This window comes from Rhincodon typus, chromosome 10 (assembly GCF_021869965.1).
Source record: "Rhincodon typus isolate 14 chromosome 10, sRhiTyp1.1, whole genome shotgun sequence".
NCBI lineage: Eukaryota > Metazoa > Chordata > Chondrichthyes > Orectolobiformes > Rhincodontidae > Rhincodon > Rhincodon typus.
The window spans coordinates 51,556,441-51,565,509 of NC_063341.1; positions in this window are offsets into that span (position 1 = coordinate 51,556,441).

Below are 9,069 nucleotides of genomic sequence, written 5' to 3' on the forward strand. Positions count from 1 at the left end.
ATGCTGCTTGGCCTGCTGTGTTCATCCAGCCCTGCACCTTGTTGTCTTTTAAGCTTCAGTAGTTGTGTAATCACTGATTCGGGATCAGCTCAAGCTTCCTTTTGTCAATCAGTATTTCAATTAAAGTCAAAATTACTACTAATTAAGGTCTGTTCATCTTTTGAATTAACTGCTGAATTAATGCAGTAGATACCCCAATACAATGATCATAACTTAGAAACTACAAATTTACAGCATAAAGGTAGCCATTTGGTCCAGTGTTTCTAAGCGGAGTGTTACAGCATCTTGAGTACATGTCCAAATATTTTAAAATGCGACAAGCATTTCTACCACTACCAACATTTCAGGCAGTTCTGAGGAAGGGTTCACCGGATCCGAAACGTTAACTGTGTTTGTTCCTTCACAGATGCTGCCAGACCTGCTGAGCTTTTCCAGCAACTTGGTTCTTGTTTCAGGCAGAGTTCGAAACCCTGACCACCCTTTGGGTGAAAATTTGTTCTCAACTCCTTTCTAATCCTGCTACAAATTATCTTAATTTCATGTTATAAATTATTGACCTCTTTGCTAATGGAATTTTATTTGCCTATGTACTTTCTTTGGTCTTCTCATGATTTTAAATACCTTTATTAAATCTTTGTAATTAAAACAGCCTGCCTGTTCCAAAGAAAACAACCTAAGCCAATGCAATTTTGCCTCATAGCTAAAATGCTCCATTCCTGAAAACACCTCATAAATTTCTTCTGTAACCTCTTTGGTGTGATCACATACTTCCTATAAAAGTTTATGAAAAATATGTTGCACTGAAAGGTATATGCATGTTGGTTTGGGGTTAATTAATAGGTTCTTGGAGAATTTGAGCCAGTGGAAATGTGCAATAATATAGTGCTGGGAATACATTTTGTGGTTAATTCATACTATATGCAACACTTTACTATGAAGTTGCTCTGAAGTAATTCAGAAGGCAATCAGCTGGAGAATTGTGCATGGAATACAAGATTAAACAGTCCAGTTGAAAATGAAAAAGCAATTAAGGAGCAGTCAAGGGTGACAAAGGATTAGAAGGTCAAGAATTATGAATGGCAGGAGTTGAAAAAGGAATGAAGAGAAATTATATGAATACTGCCCAGATACTTTGCATCCACGGTTATGGTGCTGCTGTTTAATATCACCTCAATATTGCACTTTTTTTCTAGGTTTGTTCAGGCTCTCGTGATGCAGTGATAGCATCTCTACCTCTGAGCCAAGGGCACTGAGTTCAAGTCCCACCTATTCCAGAGCTGTGTCATAACATCTCTGAACAGATTGATTAGAAAATATCTAGATCTCTCAGTGAAGTACCTGGAGTGAGTATGAACCTACAGTTTTATGACTTGGAGGCAAGATTGCAAATCTTGAGCCAAGCTGACAACAGCAGAGATAGTTTCAGAATGAAGTGTTGGATTGAACCTGAAATAGAGGCTTGTGACAGGAACATGGATGCTTCCATGTAACAATTGGACTGTTTGCACTGTTAATCATATCTACTGTTATGCATAGATATGTACATGATTTTACATGTTTTAATACAAAGAGAAATCATAGCAACCCTTCAGAAGTAACTTTCCTTCTGTTTGAATGGCTTCATGCATAATTGCTGATACTGATTGCTCTCACAACTGAGAAGCCCATGGAAAGAAAGTTACAGCTAAATGAAGGATTTACTGGCCATCACTTCTTTCCCATTGCTGCACAGCAAGAGGATAAGACTTAGAAACAACTAGGATGCCCTGCAGATAACCTGCCTTTCTGACAATTATGCATTTAAAAATTCTTGACATGCATTGTATCTGCTCTCTACTCCAAAATGTGGACTGTTCATTGGACTCAGAATGGAGGCAGTCTTTCATTGCATCTGTGAGTTGCATAGAAACACAGAATATAGGACCAGGAGGAGGCCATTCAGCCCTTCAAGCCTGCTCCACCATTCGTCACGATCATGGCTGATCATTCAACTCAATAGCCTAATCCTGCTTTCTCCCCATAATCTTTGATCCCATTCACCCCAAGTGCTATATCTTGTTGTCTCTTGAATACATTCAATGTTTTGGCATCAACTAGTTCCTGTGGTAATGAATTCCACAGGCTCACCACTCTTTGGGTGAAGAAATGTCCCTTTTTCTCCATCCTAAATCATCTACCCTGAATCCTCATACTGGGACCCCTGGTTGTGGACACACCCACCATCGGGAACATAATCCCTGCATCCACCCTGTCCAGTCCTGTTAGAATTTTATAAGTCTCCGAGATTCTCCCCCATTCAAGAGCAAATTCCAATGAAAATTATAAACTTGACCCTGTTCTTTAAACAGCATCACCATATTGTTCAATATCAAACTGCAGTTCCACCTTTAAATTGGTGCACACTTTTGTCAACTGTCATTTAAAATGTCACCAATTCCCAGATTTGTAAAACGAAACCATATTACAATTTGCTGTTTATCCAGACAATGCAATCAGTTCAACTGCTTCATTTGTTAAAACAAACATTCCACAGCTGACTCAGCATTTTCTTGGAACTACCTTTGCAAATAACCTCACTCAAAAATTTGTTTTCCATTGGTAATATCTGTTATTAGAATGATCTCATAGAATGATTAAATAATTACTTCATCCTGCTTCTTTGGAAATCTCAACGTGCCATTCATTGAGAAATCATCTTTATTTCTGTATCTCTGAATTACATTGGTACAAATGCATTTTCCATGTATAATAAAATGTGGAGTACAGATGTTAGTGAGCAGCTTGCAATTTATTCTTATTATGACAAAGCATACCATATTGGGGCAGCACGGTGGCTCAGTGGTTAGCACTGTTGCCTCACAGCAGCAGGGACCTGGGTTCAATTCCACCCTTGGGCAACTGTCTGTGTGGAGTTTGCACATTCTCCCCGTGTCTGCGTGGGTTTCCACTGGGTACTCCAGTTTCCTCTCACAGTCCAAAGATGTGCAGGCTAGGTGGATTGGCCATGCTAAATTGTCCATAGTGCTCAGGGATGTGTAGGTGGGTTATAGAGGGGTGGGTCTGGGTGGGATGCTCCAAGGTTGGTGTAGACTTGTTGGGGTGAAGGCCTGTTTCCACACTGTAGGGATTCTATGATAATGTTTGTATGATTGTCAATTTTTTAAATAATCTATTAGGTCTCAGTGGCTGCTTCACATGATATACAGTCATGACTATGAGAACATGGAATTGATTTGTTTAACCCTTGTACTATTTTTAATTAAAATGGATTCGCTCAAAATCTTTTCAAAATGGAATCTGCAATTTTATTAAAAGGCCAGCATATTGATTCAAGACAAACTGGCTATAAAATATTGTTGATATAACAAAATACCCATGACAGTTTAACTGCAAGAGTTATTAGGATTGATGTCTCACCAAAATGCTTCCATTTTTCTTCAACAATGCTTCAGTAATATTGAGTGTGGAGCTGAAGGAACACAGCAGGCCAGGCAGCATCAGAGGAGCAGGAAAGTTGATGTTTTGAGTCGGGACCCTTCTTCTGACTCCAGCATCTGCAGTTCTTGCTATCTGAGTTTCAACATTCAGCATCTCAGATGTCTTATCCTTAGTAAGGCCATCCTCACCCCTACTATAATCCAGCAAAATAATAATCCTTCGATTGAGGGCCTAGCCATGCTGGTTAATGCTATGGGTGCTGTCAATTAAGAAAATCTTGGGAAAAGCCTCAAACAAGACCATAGTAAAATAGAGTGCTGGAAATACTCACCAGCAGTGAATGAAGTGACTATGAGTATAGTAAAGAAACAAAGGTTGAATCCAGATGAGGTGTGAATGGCTACATACCTATTATCTGAATGCAACATACAGGGATAAAGAAAGAAACAAGTTGGCAAAATAAATAGAAAAAAAACACATAGAATAAAGATGAAGGCAGAGATTATGATCTAAAGTTGTTCAACTCTATGAGTTCAGTAGGTTGTAGATTGCAGAGTTGAAAGATGATTTTCTGTTGCATGAGTTTGCATTGTTTTCTTGAAAGATTTCAGTAGGCCATTGGCAGAAAATTCTGAATGTAAGGAAGGTGGAGAATTAAAATGGTAAGGACTGGATCATGCTCGCAGTCTGAATTGAAGTGAGGTGTTTTGCAAAGTGTTTGGTTTCCTACTGTTGAGGAAATCACATCATGAGCAATGAATACAGTATCCTAAATTGAAAAGAGTACAAGTATATAATTTTCTCAATTCCAAGGAGCATTTAGGCTCTTGGGTCGTGAGAAAGAAGGTGTGAATGGGACAGATGTTGTATCTCCAATGCATGGAAAGGTGCTGCAGGGTTGCCAAAGGGAAAGGTATTAGGATTGACTCAGGAGTAGACCATGGTGTCATGGTAGGAGTGGTTCCTTTTGAATGCTGAAAGGAGAAGGCAGGGAAGAATATGTTTTGGTGGTGGCATCACTCTGGAGTTGGCAAGAATGGTACAGGATAATTCATTGAATGTGGAGGCTGGTGGAGTGGAGGTGCATACAAGGGGAATCTGAGTGGTAGGCCATATGGTGAGATTGAAAGTGGTCAAATGGATCAGACCCGGTAGGGGAGCCTGCCAATCATATTGGATGGGAATCCTCAGTAGAAGAAAAAGGACCACATGTTTCAAGTGCTATTGAGGAAGGTTGCGTCATCAGAACAGATGTGACAGAGACAGACTATAGGGAATTTGCTATAAAGGTAATTACGTTAATATTATCACAGTCCAAGTTAACATGTACCTGCCCAATTTCTGAGGCATGCTCGAGTTTTTTTCTTTATTCATTCATGGGACGAGGGCATCACTGGCAGCATTTATTGTCCATCTCTAATTGCCCAGAGGGCAGTTATGAGTCAACCACATTGCTGTGGGTCTGGAGTCACATGTAGGCCAGACCAGGTAAGGACGGCAGTTTCCTTCCCTAAAGGACATTAGTGAACCAGTTGAGTTTTTCCTGACATTCGACAATGGATTCACGGTCATCAGTAGATTATTAATTCCAGATATTTATTGAATGCAAATTCCACCATCTGCCATGGCGGGATTCGAACCCAGGTCCCCAGAACATTATCTGGGTCTCTGGATTAACAGTCCAGCAATAATACCACTAGGCCATCGCCTCCCAGAATGCTCCTAGTACGGCAACCATAGATTCCCACTTATATAGACGTGCTCTTCCTGATCTCTGACAAAGTTGTTGAATTTCTCTGTAATATATTCTTTCAACAGCTTATTGTTAGCTTCAAGCTTGGCTAACTCCATGACATGTTTCTGAACTGAAATATCACCTGCTGCGGTAAAATAGAAGGAATTCCTTCTTCAATGCATGAGGTGTGCATGAAAGTGGTGTGATAGTACTGAGGAAGGCATGTGAAACAAAGTAGAATTGATTTCAAATTGCCAACTGCACGCAACCTATTCATGCATACTCTCATTTGCAATAGATCACAAATGTCATGTACTCAGCATATTAGTGCACAAAGCAGGTCGCTTTCTGTGGTATTTTCTAGTACTAAATAAACTCATGGATTGCAATATTTCACCAGGAGGAGAGAGTGGTGTGAATTCATGGCTGTCTCATTGGGGTCATGCTTGCAGGCTGTTTACTGGACATTAGCCCAAAAACATAGAGTCATAGAGATGTACAGCATGGAAACAGACCCTTTGGTCTAACTTGTCCATGCCGACCAGATATTCTATATTAATCTATTCCCATTTGCCAGCATTGGCCTATATCCCTTTAAACCTTTCCTGTTCATATACCCATCCAGAAGCCTTTGAAATGTTGTAATTGTATCAGCCTCCACCATCTCCTCTGGCAGCTTGTTCCATACACATACCACCCTCTCTGAAAACGTTGCCCCTTAGGTGCCTTTTAAATCTTGCCCCTCTCACGTTAAACCTATGCCCTCTAGTTTTGGACTCCCCTACCCTGGGAATGGACCTAGACTTTCACCCTATCCATAAATTTCTATAGAGTCGCCCCTCATCCTCCACTTTAACATGAACACCATAGTAGGCCAATGTTTGAATACTTATCACTGGTTTTGTTTAATCTAACATGGCTGGATGCATGACTGCCAGGGATAACACATTACATTTTTATGGGAAACTATAGATACAAAGATCCCCATCCATGTGAATTGGTGTCTTCCATCTCTTGTTCTCAAATGTCAATGGGAAAAGGCTTCAAAAATGCAAGATTAATAACTCAGAACATGTAGCTGAATACATTTCACACAAAACACCAAGGCAAGCTTAGGTACTTGTTCAAGCTCCTCAAATTTCAAACTAAATTTTTCATAGATACCTTCACATCAGTGAAGTTTGAAGCTTTGAATCATTAGGAGGTTTTCATGGTTATCTGATAAGCCATTGCCAACTGCAGCACTATAAATCAGTACCAATAAAATGAATGACAGTGAACACAAGTTAGAATGACAACATGGAAAAATAACTCATTGTCATACAGAATAGATTGAGTGTAACTAACACAGATAACTTGTGTAAAATGAGGAGTGTGGGAGTAAAGAGGTAATAATTACTAGATCAGGCAGCTGCCACAATCAAGGACCCAAGCAATGGATTGAGAAGCTTTGCAGCCATACTGCATAGGTAGTGAAAGGCATGGCAATTGGAGGGGTGCAGAATTGATGAGGAAAGTCATGGAACTCAAGAGTCATGATTTGTACTAGGAGATTTGGGGGCCAGAATAGAGTGTTGACTCAGGTAGTAATTCTGGGTGGAAATTTGCACATGCTTCCTGATCAACACGCTGGGTCTCAGTAGGCTGAATAACACCCAAAAATAGCATTGCCCAACTGAACCCTCACCAAGTTTGGAGCTAAAAAAGGCATCAATATATTTGTCCAGCGGCAAATAGGCTGAGGTGAGGTAAGAGTAATGAAAAGCAATACCAATGAGATGAAGCTGTATGATGAGAGACAAAAAAAACTGCAGAAGCTGGAATCCATGGTAGACAAACAGGAGGCCGGAAGAACACAGCAGGAAAGGCAGCATCTGGAGGAAAGGAGCAGTCAATATTTCAGGCTGAAACATCCTTTCCTCCAGATGCTGCCTGGCCTGCTGTGTTCTTCCAGCCTCCTGTTTGTCTACTGAAGCTGGATGATGTTTGAGATGTACAGAATCAGTCCTACAAGGTATCATTCCCTGGAAAGGGTTCATATTCAAGATGAAAGGCTGAAATTGATTCAAGGCTTATCTAGGTCACTCTTTCTAGTCACATCTACCTCACCCTGTGCCTCACATGAAGGCTGCTAGAAGCCTGCAAGAACATACAAGTAACTTTTAAAGCATCTGGCATCTTCTGAGCTCAAAAAATGAGAAGCTCACAAATTCCCACTTTGATCATTGTCCCTGTCCTCCCTTCACAACAACCATGAAGATGGTGTGGATGGCCTGCTGCTATGCTCTTAATTTAATATAGGAGGAAGGAAACAACCACAAAGAAATCCAAATTGTGATATTGACCATTGAAAACAGCTGCAATGCTTAGAATACATGCAGTCCCCATTCTACAGAGTCGCAAAGGTTTCTCTTGGGGCAGAGATTATTGCGCAGTATGTCCAAATAATTGCTTTAAATTCAGTCTCTGTTCTTAAAAGAAACTAAGGAAGTGAGAAAGATAAGCGCGTATAACTCCTGTTGTACTGATCACAGAATTACAAATAGCCATGAAACCTGCATACCCTAGACAGGCTGTCAGTTGTCAAATGTCAAATCTTGATCCAAATTTGGCAATAAATGCCCAAATGATGTAAATTGCCTGTGATCCCTCTACCTAAAAGAAAGAAAACAGATCCCACAGTTAGCATTGGAAGGGAAATGGAAGCTCTTGGAAAATCCCACAAAGGAGAACTATGGCCTACAGCTACAGAGAATGACAGGCATTGGCGATCACAACGTGGGAATTCCATTATATGACAAAACTTGGGTTCACTAATGTATGCAATATTATGAGCAGAGATAAGAGATGGGGAGGAAAACATGGCGAAAACAGTAAAAAAAAAACCAGTAGATTTGTATTGACCATAGCAAGTGTACTAAATGCAAATGACAAGTATATTTAAAAATGTTTACACAATAAGAATAATAGCACTAACAGTTTCCCAGTGCAGGGACCTGAAAGGCTCCTCAAGATGAATTGACATAAATATACCTGACTAATGCAGTGAAGAAAAATGTGAGGTGATAATAATTGTAGAGCCTACTCTATAATCAATATAGTCCTTGGTGACACCACACAAAGGTGAAGGTGCTACTGTTAAGCAGCCTAAGGAGCAACAATTATAAGAATCATAACTGTGATTAAAGTATCAATCAATTAAAATCAGCCCGTGGATCACATCACAAATTTCAGGTAAACAACTCACCAACCATTAATGCAGAGCTATGACCTCACACAATACAACTGTGATCAAAGTAGCATCTATAATTTAAGCACAAAGATTGATTTCTAACAAAGATACTAAGAATTATTATTAAGGTTAACATACTGCTACTATGCTTTCACTGTAATTAAAGCACTGCTACAAATTACTATGGAAGTTAGCAATTAAAGTTCTGTGTATTGCTACTTAAGTTAACTACAAACCAAGCATGGCCAAAGACACCAAGATCCAAGTAGCAAACAACTTCAGAGATCAGCAGAATCACTGCAATATAAGGTGCCATTGCTTCAGGAATTAAGCAGCTCCAGGCTCCATACATTTCAGGTGCAAGGCAAGGCAATATGTTTTGGCAGATTCCATACTTATTGCCTTCAAGTCAGCTCTTATGGCATAGAATGGAAATGCACACAAAGACAGGTAAGTCTAGCAAGTTATCACTGTGAAAATATTGTATCCATCAGCATTCCTGGCAAACATCTTCTTTCTGTTCAGATTGTTTAGGGAAATATTATAATGTCACAATAAAATGACAATCCTATCACCATATAACAGAAGTGCTGGGATGATATTGTCCCTGAGACTGCAGAAACAGTCAAATCTCTTTCTTCACTAAGATAGTGAACTTTGAAGT